At 37.7% G+C, this 18,744-nt stretch overlaps 1 long non-coding RNA gene across 2 annotated transcripts in view; it reads left to right on the top strand.

Annotated features, from left to right (window-relative positions):
* Window positions 1-18,176, top strand: part of LOC144579356 (uncharacterized) — a 37,062-nt gene extending 18,886 nt beyond the window's left edge. For both annotated transcript variants that reach the window (XR_013526783.1, XR_013526786.1), the window contains one exon: window positions 13,399-18,176. This is a non-coding gene — a long non-coding RNA (uncharacterized LOC144579356). The remainder of the gene's footprint in view (window positions 1-13,398) is intronic.
* The last annotated feature ends 568 nt before the right edge of the window (window positions 18,177-18,744 follow it).

Genomic DNA, 18,744 nt, shown 5'->3' with positions numbered 1-18,744 from the left:
CTATCTTGCCACTTCACTCTCTTCCTCCAGTCTCTGTGCCAAGACATTTCTTGGCTGCCACCCTTAACTCTCTTCTAAAGTAAATAAATAACCTTCTTTTCCAAGGTACCCCATGTAACTTCTCTGCCTATTCCTCCTGCTCCCTTGGCCATCCCACATAATGGCATCTATTATTTCCCACCACCTGTACGAAGTCCTTAACTCATTCTTTGCTATAGGAATCCAACCCAACCCTTTTCCTTATACACTGCTGAGATTCAGGGTTGTACAGTTAAAGTTCTTACACAAGAGCCAGGCCCACAACTAGTTACCTTCTCGTCTAAACAGCTTGACTTCACAGTCCTCTGGTGGCCGTCATATTTATGAACCACAGCCGCTGTGGCTGTAATACTCCTAGAATCCCTTATAAGTACAGGCTACACTCCACTTGCTCTCTATAGCTCACACAACCTCCAAAGATTAGTTACTTCTTCACACCTTATAGGCTTACTTTCAGCCCCTCACCTTATCCAGCTTTAGGCACTCTTTGTTTTTTAGCTTAGTTTTTTTTTTTTTAAGATGGAGTTTTGCTCATTACCCAGGCTGGAGTGCAATGGCGCGATCTCAGCTCACCGCAACCTCTACCTCCTGGGTTCAGGCAATTCTCCTGCCTCAGCCTCCTGAGTAGCTAGGCACTCTTTATTAAAACTCCCACTGTAACCCTTACTCTCTGTCCTGAGTAACCCAGCCTCTCACTTAAAACACAACACAAACCCAAATCCCCATTACTATATCTCCCTAATCCATATAGCATGCTCCCCATTTCCACATGTTTCTCTCTTTCCCATTCCAGACCCAGACCTTACATGGTTTATTGATGGCAGTTCTTCAAAGCCCAGTCAGTTGGCACTGGCTAAAGTTGGTTATGTACTTGTATCCCACTCATCTGTCATGGAGGCTGCCATCTTCCCTCTCTCCACCACTTCTCAGAAAACTGAACTAATTGCTTTAACCCATGCTCTTATTCTTGCTAAGGGACAACATGTAAATATCTATCCTGACTCAAAATATGCCTTCCACATTCTACACCACCATGCCACCATATGGGCAGAAAGAGATTTTCTCACCACACAGGGTTCCTCAATTATCAATGTCCCCTTAATAAAGGCCCTCCTTAAGGTCACTCTTCTCCCAGCTAAGGCCAGAGTCATCCTCTGTTAAGGACACCAAAAAACTTTAGATCCCATTGCCCAAGGCGGCAGTAAATGCACCAGTATCCCCTCCTCCCTGACAATATTTTTCTTTTTCATCAATTACTTCTACTTACTCTCCTTCTGAATCCTTAACCTACCAGTTGCTTCCCACCCAAAGCAAGTGGTTTTTGGAGCAAGGAAAATTCCTTCTTCCTGTCTCACAAGCCCATTCTATCCTCTATTCTTTCCATTTTCATGGGGAATATGAGCCTTGGGCCTCTCTCTGAGAACCTCTTATCTCCTACCCCTCATGGAAGTCCATCCTTAAAACAATTATATCTCAGTACTCCATCTACCACTCTACCAACCCCAGGGATTTTTAAAACCTCCCCCCTTTCCCACTCACCAAGTGCAGGGATTTACTCCCACGCAAGATTAGCAAATTGACTTTACTCATATGCCTCGTGTCAGAAAATTCAAATATCTTCTTGTATGGGTGGATACCTTTACAGGGTGGGTTAAAGCCTCCCCTGCTGGAAAAGGCCACTGTTATTATTTCTTGCCTATTAAATGATATCATTCCCCGATATAGCCTGCCTCCTTCGTACAATCTGCAGTGGCCCTGCTTTCATTAGCTGAATCACCCAAGCAGTCTCTCAGGCCTTTAGCATTCAATGGAATCTCCATGCCCCTTACCACCCTCAGTCATCAGGAAAAGTAGAAAAAGCTAATGGCCTCCTAAAAACACATCTTACCAAACTCACCCTTCAATTAGAGAAGAACTGGGTATTCCTACTACCTATTGCTCTTCTCCTAATTCATGCCACTCCCTGGGAAACCGCTGGATACAGCCCCTTTGAACTCTTATATGGCCACACCTTTTTGCTTGGGCCTAACCAGCTCTCAGACACTAGCCCTCTTGGAGACTATCTTCTAGTTCTCCAACAAACTAGGCAGAAAATTCATCAAGCTGTTAACCTCCTCTTATCCACTCCAGAAACCTGGCTTTATGGGGACACCTTAGCCAGACAATCAGTGCTGGTCAAGGATCTAACCTCTTCAGCTCTACAGCTTTGGTGGAAGGGTCCCTACCTGGTTGTCTACAGTACCCCACCTGCTGTCCATCTAGAAGACCCTCCCCACTGGGTTCACCAGTCAAGGATTAAACTGTGCCCATCAGACGATCAGCCTAGTTCATTCACCTCCTCTTGGAAGTTGCAAGTACTTCCTCCTACTTCTCTTAAGGTTACTTTAATTCCTGAAGAGTAGACACCAACTACACATGAGTTTCATTTATATTCTAACATTGACAGGAATTCTTCTCTTACCTTTGCTACTTGCAGCAGGACTCTACACAGTCACCCGTAAAGCTTGGTCTACACCCCACAAGCTCTCTATTTCTGTTACTTTCTGTCTAATCATACTTCTAATTGCCCCGCTGGCCTTACCAGTTCACCGTTTTCCTCCAGACCATTTTAGCTGATATCACGTGGTTCTATCCACAAATTTCCACTTGACTCCTTGAGTGAAAAAATGACCTTACATTGCAAAGGACACTCCATTTCTTTTACCCTGATAAAGCCCTCTTTACTTTTCTACTCACTCTTATTCTAAGCCCCATTCTGTCACTCCCTAACCCTTTCTAATTACTTTCAAGATACCATCAATCTAACCCAATCCTTCCTCACTAATTCCAACCCATTGTTGGCAAAAAATTGCTGGCTCTGCATCTCCCTTTCTTCTTCCTTATACTGCTATTGCTGCCCTGCCAGCAGATTGAGCTACTTCTCCTGTCTCCCTACATCTCCACACCTCTTTTAACAGTTCCCATCTCTACCCTCCTGCAACGCTTCATTTCTTAGAGAAGTTCCACAAGACCTCCTCAGACATTTCATACCAGCAAGCTGCTATACTTCTCTAGCTATTTGCAGCAACTCTCACCTCATATCAACTCCACTCTGCCCATATTAGGACCCCTTACCACACAGACAACTATCCCCACTCCTGTTCCTGTGTGCCTTTCCCATCAACAAAACACTAGAATTCCGTTGGGTAATCTTCCCCCTAAGTGTTCCTTTACTCTACATCTCCAAGGCCCTGACACACACGTTAATATGCCTATAGGAGCATGCTCACTTTACTGACAATCACTATTAATAACCTCAAAAATATTAACAGTCATTATTGTTCAGGTTGGCACCTTCCCTATCTCTCACTCCATCCTTGGATACCCTCTCCCCGTTCTTCAGATTCTCCCTCTAACCCCTTCTTCACGCTTACTCATACCTGGCCCTACAAATCTTAGTAGGAGACTATTTGTTAATACTATGCGCTTCCTCATACATAATGAAAATCAAACTACCCCATTACACAATTACCCCATCAGTCTCCCTTTCAACCTCTAATGGCTGCTCTACTTGCTGGATCTTTTGGAGTCTGGGTATCTCACTCCCCTTTCAAGAATCCCTCCCATCTTTTCACCCTACATTTTGAATTCTGCCTTGCCCCAGACCTCTTTTTCTTAAGTGGCTCTTCCACCTATATGTGTCTACCTACTAACTGGACAGGCACCTGTGCCTTAGTCTTCCTTATGGCTAGACTCCAGTTTGCCAAAGGCAATGAACAACTGTCTGTACCCTAATGACACCTACTCAACAAAAAGAGTCATCCAGCTAATTCCATTACTCATGGAAATAGGGCTTGCATCCTCCACTGTAGGCCTTGGAAGTGGTGTAGTGGGGGTCACCACCTGTGTCACAACATTCTTCAGTCTGTCCACTGATTTCTCTGCTAGCGTTGCAGACATATATACCTTGTCTGTCCTTTAAGCTCAAATTGACTCTTTAGCTGCAGCTGTCCTTCAAAACCATTATGGCCTAGACTTAGTCACTGCAGGAAAGGGAGGACTCTGTATATTTCTAAATGAGGAATGCTGTTTTTACTTAAATCAGTCTAGCCTAAGTTATGATATTATCAAAGACTCAAAGAACCCAAAAATTTGCTAACCAGGCAGATAACTATGCCAAATCCATAGGCAAATGCTACTTTTAACCCCACAATATCACCCCATCTCAGGACCTCTCAGCAGCTTAAGAAAAGATGCCTTACCAACTCTCCCAACTCCTTTGCTTGCCTTGTCCCCAGTTCTGTTTCATCACCTTCACCCTTCTAGGATCAACTAGAAACACCAATCCATCACTTATGAATTCCAGGCAACCCATGGCTAATGCCAAGATGCAGCATGACACCTCTCCAGAACCTGCACATATTCCTTTCAATCCAAGTCTTCCAGGACCACCTCCCTACACTGGACACTATTCCAACCTTGGCCCAAGGCTTCCTCTAAACTACAAAAATTGCAGACTTTTCCTTCAGGTGTCCACTCAGCCCCCTGTCATGCTCAAAGAAGCCATGAGAAACATCACCCGTACTCCCTTCGCTAACTTTTTTCTTTATATATATATATATATATATATATATATATATATATATATATAAATATATATAAAGCGTTATATATATAATGTTATATATATAACACTTATATAACATATAAGTGTTACTTATATATATATATTACTTATATATATATAACACTTTATATGTATATAATGCTTGATATATATAAATATATATAATGCTTTATATATATATAAAAATATATAAAATGCTTTATATATATATATATATATGGGAATGCCAGGCCTCCAAGGCCAAGCCTGGCCATTTTGCCCTTGGTGACCCATACGTACAACTCTGGATGATCCCCAGGAGCCAGAAAGTCTGAAGTAACCAGACAACCGCAAAGAGAAGTTAAAGAGAAGTTAAACCACTGGTTTCTGCCTCAACTAATTGTTCTCCTCCTGCAACTTGCAACCATTGTTCCTGCTCAGCCTTGCAAAAACTTCCCCCTGGACACTGAGTTTCTCAAGACCCTGCACCCCTGTAACTATGAAATTTATGGCAACCTCTACTCTGCTTGCAACCAATGCCACACACACTTATGATCATGTCTTTTTGTAATAAATGACCCCTACCCTTGTGATAATGCATCCTGTGACACCCTTCTCTTCCCCAAGATAGATAACCCCCTTTAACTGACTGCCCCAACCTATAAAACCAACTCCTATCCCACCACACTCTGCTGACTCGCTTTTAGGAGTCAGCCCACCCGCACTTGGGTGAATAAATAGCCATGTTGCTCATACAAAACCTGTTTGGGGATCTCTTTACTTAAGCGACATGCCTAACATTATCGTCTACATGTGAGGCCAGAAACAACATGGAAATACAGGCTAAGGTAGATTGTTACTTACTTATGAGAGAGCTATTCATTCCAGTTTGATCTCATATTTGTAGATTATAAAATATATTTTTTTTCTGAAAAACCAGTATAGTCTCAAGAATTAATGCTTGAAACTGGATTTGAGCCTGCAACTTTATGCTAATATTATAGGAGATATGCAGACTCATTTGCACGCAGTAGTATGCTCACACATGAACAGAATAACCCAAATTGAAATGATGCAGAATAGAAACCATCTTGTCATCCAAAATGTATCTTTAATTTGGTTCAAGACATGAATTTGCAACACTCCCTTTATATTCCACCCTAGACCTGTGTCAAGGACACTTAGAATGTTAAAAATCGAAAAACACAACAATTTAGTCAGAAAAATTAAAATTATATAAAAAAACTCATCAAATGGTTTGGAGGACCTGTACTGAAAAATCTGTATTATTGTTCAATACGTCCCCACTCTTCTCTTCTTAACAAGTGAAGTGCTGCACAACCGTAAAATGAGCTTTCTTAAGGGTCTTGAATAATATTTTGTGTTTAATACGCAGGAAAGCAACTTCATAGCTTATCTTTCTCATCATTCACATCTATAAAGATGATGCTCTTAATTCTCTTGGGGTAGTTTATAGATAAATTAATTTAAAAAGAGTATCATTAACATGCCATTTATTGCTCTGCAGCTTTTTTTATAGTGAAGTCGCTCCTTTGGAAAATGGGAAGTACCTTTGATGACACATTGATATTTTAATCCACATGAGTTTCATAGAATGTTTACATATTAATAAGAAGGCATACTAGCTTTTTGAAAGTATGAGTGACCTACTTCAGCCTCAAGTATTCTCCTGTTGTCCATTCAGTACTTGAGCAGCAGACATCTAGAGCATATAGTACAGCTGCTTCTAGAGAAATATATGCTCAGTTTGGTGTTCCTGTGGAAATTACAATGATTCTCATGCTAGAGACACTATCAGCCACAGCTTAACAGAATAACTAAGTGATTGGAAGGGTCCCAGACACCCCATATGGACTCAGTCTCCTAGACCGTACCTTTAGTCTGTATCCTGACCTTAATTCTTTCAATAAAACAGAGCAGAATTATCATCAGATAAAGAAGGAGCCCTCATTTTAGAAGGACATTTACTGAGAGAAATAGGAAAAGAAAAGGAAAGAGTTATTTATGAGATGATAAGTAACATGGGAAGATTATATAGGACAAGCACCAAAAAAGGGTACAGAAAACTATTGGGAAGAAAGACCTGTGAGCATGGGAATGCTTGAATGAAGATGCAGGCCCCTTGTTGGGCTTCAGTAGCAAAAAGCACCTAGATAAACGTGGAAGAAAGAGAAGGGGAAGAATGTGTATGGAAAATCGGCATAAACACAAGGGTGGAAATGTTACAGCCCTTGAGAATTTGAGACAAAAGAAATCTCTTTGACTATAGGTTTTGTAACAGAAAAGTAAAATGTAAGTTTAGAAAGTGGAGTAAGGATTAGATAATGAACAAAAGATGTAAATAGCTGGCTGGGTGTGGTGGCTCATACCTGTAATCCCAGCACTTTGGGAGGCCAGGCGGGTGGATCCTGAGGTCAGGAGATGGAGACCATCCTGGCTAACATCCCATCTCTACTTAAAATATAAAAATTAGCCAGGCATGGTAGCAGGCACCTATAATCCCAGTTACTTGGGGGGGCTGAGGCAGGAGAATTGCTTGAATCCAGGAGGCGGAGGTTGCAGTGAGCCGAGATCGTGCTACTGCACTCTAGCCTGGGCAACAGAGTGAGACTCCATCTCAAAAAAAAAAAAGTTCACAGAAGAACAAAGAACAAATTAAATTAAAAATGCCAACTAGCATGCAAAAAATGTTTAAAGTCACATTGGTTAGTAGAATGTGCATTATGTTCATTGAAGTTACCATTTTAAGCCCTTCAGATAGTCAACAATTAAAAATGTCTAAAGTACCTACCATGGAGAAGACATGCAGTTAAAGATGCTGTAATAATAGTGTACACATATCTGGTCTTTTCTCTTACTGCATACATCAGATTGCACTCCATCACCCCTTTGCAATTAGAGATGGCAATGTCACTAGTTCTAACCAATGAACTGGCAACACGAATATGCATGAATTTCAAGTCAAAGCACCTAATTGTTATTGCCATTTGTCTGTCTCTTTTCACCTGTCACCATGATGGTGGTTGAGACTTCACAGAGGCTTCCAGATGATTGTTGGGATGGCAACCTGAAATTAAAAAAAAAAAAAATCTTAGTTACTTCATAAAGTACATTTTAAAATAACTAAAAGAATATAATTGTATTGTTTAACACAAAGGATAAATACATGAGGGGATGGATACCTCATTTTACATGACGTGTTAATTATGCAATCCATGCCTGTATCAAAACAATTTATGTACTCCATAAATATATATACCTACTGTGTACTCACCAAAAATAAAATTAAAAATAGAAAAATAACAGTTGGCCTAGAGAATTGCCTAAATTCACATCTGACTTTGCTTGAATGAAGAACATGCATCTGTTGTGTTAGCTTCTGAAATTTTGGCATTATTTTCACAGCATATCTAAGTCTACTTAGACTTATACAGCTATTTTCATGCATTGCTGAAATAAATGTAAAGTGCTAAGTCTCTTTGGAAGGCAATCTAACAGCAACTACTAAAATAATAAAAATATATATGAACCCTTTGACTCATCAAATTCACTGTTGGGAATTTATTCTATAGAAATATAAGTACCAATTAGTAAAGATATTACAAGGATACTTATAGCATTATTTTTATTTCTTAAATGTACAATAAAAGAAAATGTCCTTATAGTAGGGAATGTTTTAATAATGGTGGTATGTTCTCACTACAGAATGCTACGCATCCTTTAGAAAGAATAAACTAGAGTTCTACAAGATGACTGAAGGAGATTTATGCAAGACATATATGTATTTAAATGGTGGTCCAATTTTTAAAAATAAATAATGATTTAAAAAACTATGATTAAATGCTGCTTATTTATCATATTTCTCTGTAGGATTATATAAGTATAAACAAAAATAGGAAAAAAAGATGTAGACTGCTGCTTACACTGTGGCTCAGAAACCAATATCCCCAAATACAGCACTTTGATATGCTGAACTGAAGAAGCCTCAGGTCTCTGATCTTACCCCCACCTCCTATCTCTCAATCCTCTGTCCCTCCCAAAGCACAAGATGTTGTTCTCTGAAGTTCCTTTATCTGCTGAAAGTCTGTACTAGGTACAGAAAGGAAAAATTACCTCTGGTCCTTTCTCTGAGTTTTCATTATCTGAAGTCATATAATGAGAGGAGGAAAGACTGGTCTTTAACATACTGGAGAGACTTTTGTCACAAACCATTGTCTGCTCTGCTGGCCAAAGGGCTGTATTCCAGACCACCATATGTTCCTCAAGCTCACTGAATTCTTCTAAAAACCATTTACAATGTCCCCCCCCGCCCCACCGCCTGCCATCATCCATACTTCACCATGTCCCTTTCCCTTGAGGAGGAGGGTATAAAACGATTTGTATCCCATTTCATGGTCGGGTATCACTCTCTGATTCTCCCCTGTGTACATTAATCAACGTGTATGACTTTTCTCCTATCAATCTTTTACTAGTTAATTTTTAGCAATCTTTTATAGTGAAAGGAATGTTTTCCCTTGGCCTTCATACTTAACCTGGGTAGGAAGGGGTGAAAGATAAAATACTGATATAGGAAAAGAAGAGTGCACATTTATTTTATTCATATACATATAAATATCAAAAACTTTAAAAGTAAGTCATCTCATCTATGGGAAGGAGGCAGAGATTAGAGGGAAGATAGTCAACTAATCCCAAAGGCACACAGATTCACAATTGGGCCTGCTTTAGAGGGTTAACCCTAAATTCCAATTTATCCTGGCACAGCTCTGCAAAATATACTGAAGACCATGAATTGTATTGGAGATAAGCTACAGGAAAAGATATTTTAGCCTTCATGGGTTTCCCCCACATGAGTCTATCAAGAGTTTCTATTTAATATTAATATCCTATTTAATACAAATATATATTTAATATATTTTGATAATCTAATATCAATTATGAATTTCACTTAAAGAGTATTTCTTGCTTGTTCTGTGCTTAGTAAAATCTAGAAACCAGGTGTTCATTCTCAAATCATATACTATCCCACTGTAACTTATTAAAAGGTCACTTTTTAATGCTTTGTATTCTGTTGTCTTTCAAAAACACAAAATTTATTCACAGTTTCATTTAGAAGAAGAAAGAATGTCTTTACCTCCATCTTAGAGGAATGAAAAAGGTTTTCCAAACTAGCACTTTGTAGTCTCTGACAAAATTCTGACAGCATACATTGTCCTGGGACATTTGAAGAATGCCACATTCCCAGTGCATACCCACATAGGCAATTTTCTACATCTCTTTGATTATTGAATATTTTATTTAGTCATTTTGATATATCTCTTTCTGAAATTCATGTAATAAAGACAAATCTGTTTTAATGTTCATAGATGTACACAGCTTTACTGTTTTAAGGCCAACGCAACCATTTAGAATTGATAAGATTTATGTTTGATATTGTAACTATTTTAGACTTTCCAGAATAATAAAACCTTATTAAATTATAGAATTTTATAGAATTACAATAATAATTATAGAAATAACTATAGTTACATAATAGGCTATCAAATTTAGTACCTCATGGTTGAAAAAAGACACCTGTTCTAAAAATATTTGACAATTATCAACTAATACTAATAGTATTTCAAAGAAATAGACTGCTTAGTGTCAAGCATTTTGGTCAGTTCATGGCAAACAGAATCTAACAGCACATCAAAAAACGTATCCATCAAGAACAATTTGGCTTCATCCCTGGAATGCAAGGCTGGTTCAACATATGCAAGTCTATAAACGTAATCCATCACATAAACAGAACCAAAGACAAAAACCACATGATTATCTCAATAGATACAGAGAGGGCCTTTGACAAAATTCAACAACACTTTATGCTAAAAACTGTCAATAAACTAGGTATTGATGGAACATATCTCAAAGTACTAAGAGCTATTTTTTTTTACAAACCCACAGCCAATATAATACTAAATGGTCAAAAACTAGAAGTATTCCCTTTGAAAACTGTTACAAGACAAGGGTGCCCTCTCTCACCACTCCTATTCAACATAGTATTGGAAGTTCTAACCAGGGCAATCAGGCAAGAGAAAGAAAGAAAGCGTATTCCATTAGGAAAAGAGGAAGTCAAATTATCTCTATTTGCAGATGACATGATTGTGTATTGAGAAGACCCCATTGTCTCAGCCAAAATCTCCTTAAGCTGCTAAGCAACTTTACCAAAGTATCATGATACAAAATCAACGTGCAAAAATCACAAGCATTCCTATACACCAATAACAGACAAACAGAGTCAAATCATGAGTGAATTGCCATTCACAATTGCTGCAAAGAGAATAAAATACCTAGGAATACAACTAACAAGGGATGTGAAGGACCTCTTCAAGAACTACAGACCACTGCTCAAGAAAATGATAGGACACAAACAGATGGAAAAATATTCCATGCTCATGGTTAGGAAGGATCAATATTCTGAAAAATAATTTATAGATTCAATGCTATCACCATCAAGTTACCATTGACTTTCTTCACAAAATGGGAAAAAAACCACCTTAAATTTCAGATGGAACCAGAAAAAAGCCCACATAGCCTAAGGGGAAAAAAAAGAAAAAAAGCTGGAGGCATCATGCTACCTGATTTCAAATGACTTAAAAAACTATGATTAAATGCTGCTTATTTATCATATAAAGCTACAGTAATCAAAACAGCATGGTACTGGTACCAAAACAGACATATAGATCAATGGAACAGAACAGAGGCCTCAGAAATAATGCCACACATCTACAACTATCTGATCTTTGACAAATCTGACAAAAACAAGCAATGGGGAAAGGATTCCCTGTTTAATAAATGGTGTTGGGAAAACTAGCTAGCCATATGCAGAAAGCTGAAACTTGATCCCTTCCTTACACCTTATACAAAAATTAACTGAAGATGGATTAAAGATTTAAACATGAGACCTAACACCGTAAAAACTCTAGAAGAAAACCTAGGCAATACCATTCAAGTCATAGGCACGGGCAAAGACTTTATGACTAAAACACCAAAAGCATTGGCACATCCAAAATTGACAAATGGGATCTAATTAAACTTTAGAGTCTCTGCACAGCAAAAGAAACTATCATTAGTGTGAACTGGCAACCAACAGAACTGGAAAAAATTTTGGCAATCTACCCATCTGACAAAGGGCTAATATCCAGAATCCACAAAGAACTTAAGTTTACAAGGAAAAAAATAAAAACAACAAGCAACCCCATCAAAAAATTGGCTAAGGATGTGAACAGACACTTCTCAAAAGAAGACATTTGTGCAGCCAACAAACATCATCACTGGTCATTAGAGAAATGCAAATGAAAACCACATTGAGATACCATTTCATGCCAGTTACAATGGTGATCATTAAAAAATCAGGAGACCACAGATGGTGGAGAGGATGTAAAGAAACAGGAATGCTTTTATACTGTTGGTGGGACTTTAAATTAGTTCCACCATTGTGGAAGACAGGGTGGCGATTCCTCTAGGACCAAGAAATAGAAATACCGTTAGACCCAGCAAACCCATTACTGGGTATATACCCAAGGGATTATTAATTATTATTATAAAGACACATGCACATGTATGTTGACTGTGGCACGTTCACAATAGCAAAGACTTGGAGCCAACCCAAATGCCCATCAATGATAGACTGGATAAAGAAATTGTGGCACATATACACTATGGAATACTATGCAGCCATAAAAAAGGATGAGTTCTTGTTCTTTGCAGGGACATGGATGAAGCTGGAAACCATCATTTTCAGCAAACTGACACAAGAACAGAAAACCAAACACCACGTTCTCACTCATAAGTGGGTGTTGAACATTGAGAACACATGGATACAAGGAATGGAACATCACACACCAGGGCCTTTTGGGGATTGGGGGGCTAGAGGAGGGATAGCATTAGGAGACATACCTAACGTAGATGACGGGGTGATGGACATAGCAAACCACCATGGCACATGTATACCTATGTAACAAACCTGCATGTTCTGTACATGTACCCCAGAATTTAAAAGTATAATAGTAAAAAAAAATTTTGGTCAGTTAAGTAAATTAAAAAACATTTCTATAAGAACAGGTTACTCAGTAGCATGTACCTTTCTAGCTCCATTGTTGCTTGACTGAGGTTTTGTCTTACAACATGAATGCTCAGGGTATTTAAATACATATTAATAAAAGTAATTTTTTAAATTATTCAGTTCACTACTGCATACAGAAGCTACAGCAATGCCTAGCACATGATAGGCACTCAGCAAATTGTTTGCAAGGAAATGAATAAGACAGACTCTGTTGAATCTGCTGTATTCTGACTTTGGTGATTTAGTGTTGGTAAGGCCTTTTGAAAAGTGATCTTTAGATGGCTTGAGATAGATAGTGTCTCACCTTCCAAATTAGAGACTTAGTAGTCTTTGTTATTTGGTAAAATATACATAATATAAAATTTATCATTTTAGCCATTTGTAAGTATACAGTTCAGTGGCATGTATATTCACACTATTCCTCAACTATTACCACTATCCATATCTGGAACTTTTACATCATGCTACATTAAAACTGTACCCATTAAATGACACCCCATTGTCCCCTACTGCCAGCTCTGATAATCCGCTGCTGTACTTTTTATCCCTATGAATTTGAATAATTTAAGTACTTCATAAGTAGAGCTATATAATATTTGTTCTTTTGTATCTGGCTTGTTTCACTTAATAAAACACTCTCTTGTAAACACAGACTATACGCACATTGGTAATTTACACTAACTGAAGAGTATTTCATCATTTTGATCAGCAGAACTTCTTAGCCATTCTTGGAGCTTCCTATCAGGTGAGTTAAGTGGGGATTATAACCGCAACATCTTTATTAGGGTTTATGATCAACACCTAATTCCTGCCTGACTTGCAGTACAGTAATGACTCACACTCCGGGGCAGTATTTGAATGTTAATATTACTAGAACAAGACATTCTAGATTTGTTTGTCATGTCAAGAAATGGTTTACTATGTTTAAAGATGGAAAGTTTGTCAGACCTACTGACCTTTCGGAGTATCTCTCGATAAGAAAAAGTTGCTCACATTTCTTGGTTGCATTAATGTAAATTTAATTACTTGGTATTCTGGTGGTATAATTTTTCTTCCCTGTAAAGGTAGGTCAGCGCATTAGAAAGGTTAAGAATCTCATTCTAATTGGAGCCACAAAATATCGTTAATTAAATCCCCACAGGAGTCCCTCCGGATTGAACTACATATATTGAACTCATAGAAGATTAAATAGTGTAATCCTTTTACTTCTCTAAAGGAGACTAGCATATTTTCTTTTTCAATTATGATCTTTAAACTGCACACTTACATCCTTTCTCTAGCTGAGTATAAGATTTGTAAGTTTCTTTCACAGGAAAAATGTCCCTTTAAATGCATATTCCATTAATAATATTAATACTACTAATAGACCATGTAACGCCTTTCACCCAAAACCAAGATGCCTTGTGTTTAGATTCTCATTTTCCATCTTTCAGTGTGACAAAATCATAACCAGGTTATCTTTATATCTTTCAAGTCCCTTTACAATGAATCCTAGCATAGACTATTGTGAAAGGATTTCAGAGTCCCATCAGAGAAATTAACTGGTCCATTCTGTTTCTTCTGGCAAAATTGTACTCGTAATGCAGTATACCCAACACTTCCCAAGTGTACTTTGAAACATTTTTACTGTAGGTAAATTCTAAGTACAATTTTACCTTTCTTTATAGCTCCATTTGCCCTCCGGTGATCCATATGAAGTCAGGCAATTCTACATAGTTCTTTTAAAGTTTATGGGGTTTTCCCAGCAAAGAGATGTGTCAATAACTGTTGGCCTGCTGATTTTTTTTATTGTAAATTTTAAGACAATGTCTTCTATAGAACTTCCTACTATTGCTGTCCACCTATCCAAAGCTGCTCAATATGACTAATAAAGCTCTTGAAGACCCTTTGAGAACTAGTCACACTTTTCCCTATGGGTTCTGAACTCAGTAGTAAATATCAGCCTTTTTGGATAGGGGAGAGGGGATTGCTAGAAAATTTGTATTAAATAAAATGGCTTAGATTTCTGATCAGACTGGTCTTTCTGTTATTTCCACCCCTTTATCATCTAATTGCTGAGCAGAGAAAGTCTGTTCCCAATGTCTTAACCCCACCTATTACTTCAAGGTCAGAAAGCAGAACACAAGAATTAAGCAACCTAGATAGGTTGCAGATGAGAAAAGAACAGCCCCTTTGGAATATTCAAAGCATTAATTCTGATCCAAAGAGGAATACAGGAAACTTGCTCCTGCTCACCAGTCAAAGGATTACATGAGAAGTAGTTATAAAGAGGGTTGGCTAAAATAAAAGGTATTCCTCAATACCTCCTAGAAAGCAGCACTTGCTATTTTATGTGCCCAACACAATTCAGGAAGAAGGAAATGATAATGACCCTTAAAGAGAAGCCATCAATAGCCTTGGTTTGGTTGCTTCTCTTTTTAATATTATATTGCTTCTCCTACAACACCTTATGCTATCTTATGTTATGAAATATCTCTAGGGTACATGTATTTTCCTATGCCTAGAATATGTCTTCTTTCTTTGCCTGCTAAGCTATTTACGACTTGTCTTTAGGAGCCACTTCAAGTATCAGTTCCATCAATAAATATTTTGTGACTCCATCGGATTTCCTCACTAGGCTCACTAAACTGTGCTGCAATTATTTTTTTAATATACTGTCTTCCTACAAGAGTATAGAAACATAGAAATTATCTGGCATATAATGTGTTTGTAAGTAAATGAATGAATAAATGAATGAATGAATGCAGAGTTGGAAACCAAAAGACAGGAGTTCTGATACTAGTTTTGAAACTAACTTTGTTATATCCATTATTTTATTTAATGAATGATGAATAACAAAACCCTTATATAACTTGATAGTTACATGCCTCCGATAAAGTAATTTATTTAATCTGATTAACCCATTGTCATTAGGTACCTGTTTTGTGTGTGCTGTGCCTGAAGTTAGGTAAAGAGTAGTTAAGGAGGCAAACACAGTCCTTATCCATAGAAACTTATGTATTAGCAATAAAGAATGCTGATAAAGCAAGGATACTTTATTAGGATATAAATATAATTGTGGTAAGAGCTGAACTGAAGATGGAAGAACATTACACATTAACACGTTTGAGTTCCGGGGTGGGAGAAACTATGGCCTACCTGTGACACAGTCTGGCAGGAAAGTAGATCTTCTGGGAGGTAAGTTATAATAACTAGAACTTAAAGTATTCTATGTGCCATGCAGTGATTTAGGTACCTGCAAGTTAATTCATATAATGATCACAACTATCCCATTGCACAGATGAGAACATATTTGTAAGATGAGGCTGGAGGTAACAGGTCATGCATAATCTTGTATCCTAAGTTATGAGCTTGCATTTCAGTCTTTGATAGTGGGAAATCATTGTCAAACTTTTAAGCATTACCAGATTTGTGTTTTAGAAAGGCTAGTAACTGCCGTGAGGAACATGCATTAAGGTAGAAGAGGGTAATGCCTTATTAATTTAGGGGAAATGATGTCAACCTTAGTAGTAGTCATTTTTAATAAAGTACAGAGTACTGGTATGAGAGTAGTAAAAAATCCAAGAGACAATATGAGAGAAATGCCAGTTAGATGACTTGCTGGATTTCTTGTTCAAAAAATTAAAGGCAGCATAACAACGAATGAGATAGCTTTGGGAGACAAATGTCCTTATTCACTAGGGAGTATTTTTAATAGGGAATAAGGAGGATGAGAGGGTTTAAGTGGGGGATGCACAGGTTTTAGACATGTTGAAATTGAGGTATCAGTGCAAAACAAGTGCAGTTATACAATTCAGTGCATAACAAGTCCAATTATATGAATTATACACATCCAATTTGTATTTGTTTTCATAGACCTAGCAATGCAGATGAAGAGAGAGAGTATTGTCAGTATGGCAGCTCATAAAATCTGTGATGGCTGGTGGTTGTGGAAGGCTCTTCAGACAGCATGATCATGAGTGATGTACAGAACATCTCTTAGCAGTAATTTTGCAAATTAAGATGTAGCATTTGAACTTCAACCTTCTCACAAGTTTTATGATACCACAACAGGCATTCTTCAAAAATGCAGGAAGTATTGACGTCTGTTGGTCAGTAAAAATGACCTTAAAATTGTATAGTAACCTTGATGGCTTCTAAAATATACAAGAAAAATCAAAACATGCCTGCCATGTTTAATGTAATTAAATGTATTTTAATATTCTAGAAATGGAAATCTAATTTCTGGCAAATATTAGAAACTGTTCAGCATAAGGTGTAATAGGAATTATAATAGCAATGTTAACTGAGCACGCACTATGTGCCAACTAGTTACATAAGTTCTGTGAATGCATTAACTCATGTAATACTCATCATAACCTTTTACTAATGAGAAAGATGAGGCACATAAAGATTAATGGTTAAGTGGAAGGTATCTCAATAAAACCGAGGCAGGTTGGCTATAGGACCTGCATTGCTATTGAGGCTCTTGCGGTATGTCCTTGTCCTGTCTCTCCAAATGGAAAGCTGATAGCACTCTTAGCTGCATTGTGCCCTGATAAAATTATATTAATAGTAAAATGTGATGGCATTAATTTTTAAATGTGAGATTATTCAACCAAAAAATTGGAATATTTTTCAGTCTTCATTTAGCACTTCTAAAATAACTGCACAATTCTAATGACTTGGTGTTCTCTTGTGGTAAAGTCTGAAAGCTGAGCTTTTGGCATCTTCAGTCATAGCTAGGATAACACATACCAGGAAAGCCAAGGAAAATGTAAAGATAATTAAAATCCAGTAATTGTTTTTCTTCTCAGTTCAAAGGTTTTATCAGCAAATCAGATTATTTTAGCATGTAATCATAAAGATAAAAAAGAAAGGGGCTTCCTAGATGATAGACACCCAGTTAGCAACAAACACATCCCTATGTATATAGTGTCTGATTGAGCACATATTTTCTTCCTTGTCTTGTACTGGAAGCTGCAAGACTTTGTTCCAGAGTCACCTCTTGCTAAAATTATGCAATCCAAGATTACTTATCCACTGTCTTCTCTTATACTTTTCCAGGTACAGAAGGCAAACACAGTATAACATTTACCTCTCAGTTAATTCTACATAAGACCACTATTTTTTTCACATATATACCCATTCAATCTTTCACTCATCTTTCTTCTCTAAACTTTCTTGAGGTTGCTTTATGAACAAATTATCACTTCCTGCTTTGTCGTCCATTCTTTGAGAATTAAAAAACTGATTCACATCATGGTATACAAACATAAAAGTAACGTTACAAATGGATACAGCTGTATCAAGGAAAAGCAATGCCCTGTTTTTCAAAATGAAGTAAGACAATAGCCAAAGCTACTAATGTTTGAAACCCTTGCCGATTCTTAGCAGTCCCCTTTAGACTTTCCATCACCACTTTCCTCTACTTCCTCATCCTCTTTTAATTAAAACTGTACCTTTATAAGCAGCAGCACTCAAGAGAAATAAGCTAATATTTTTAAAATTCAAGTTTATAGGTTCTTCTGTTTTGTTTCATTGCTAGTTGCAAGAGAATTATTTTTCTTCAGCAAATGTGCTGACTTTCAGCTCCATTATGGGCTTAATAAGCTTTTATGTGTTGGCCATGGGACACTCCCCTCCCCTCCTACCACTGCCATTTATAACACTTTTTATGGGAGAAAATGTTGTGAGTTCCACACAATCAATTTTCAAATAAACTCCTAGAGCATCACCTGCTTGTCAGTTGGGAACTGGCTTTCGGGAGCTGACTCCTCTATCTCTGCTGGTCCAGGATCTGTAATGGAAGTTCTGTGTGTTCAGCTGAGAGCTCTCAGCCTCAGTTCAGCTAGGGCAGTTTCTCTCTCCTCCCTCAGAATATCATGCCTGAGCCTCTGACCCCAACAGGAGTCTGAAGACCCTTTGCACATGACTTTCACAACAGCAGTGTGGAACTGAATACACAAACTTGACTTCTAGTCTTTTATCAAATAAATAGGTTACATGAACAACCCCA

The sequence above is a fragment of the Callithrix jacchus genome, chromosome 1, assembly GCF_049354715.1.
Source record: "Callithrix jacchus isolate 240 chromosome 1, calJac240_pri, whole genome shotgun sequence".
In the NCBI taxonomy this organism is placed as follows: Eukaryota; Metazoa; Chordata; class Mammalia; order Primates; family Cebidae; genus Callithrix; species Callithrix jacchus.
The sequence above is the reverse complement of the archived record's forward strand: the minus strand, read 5'-3'. Positions and strand labels throughout refer to the sequence as shown.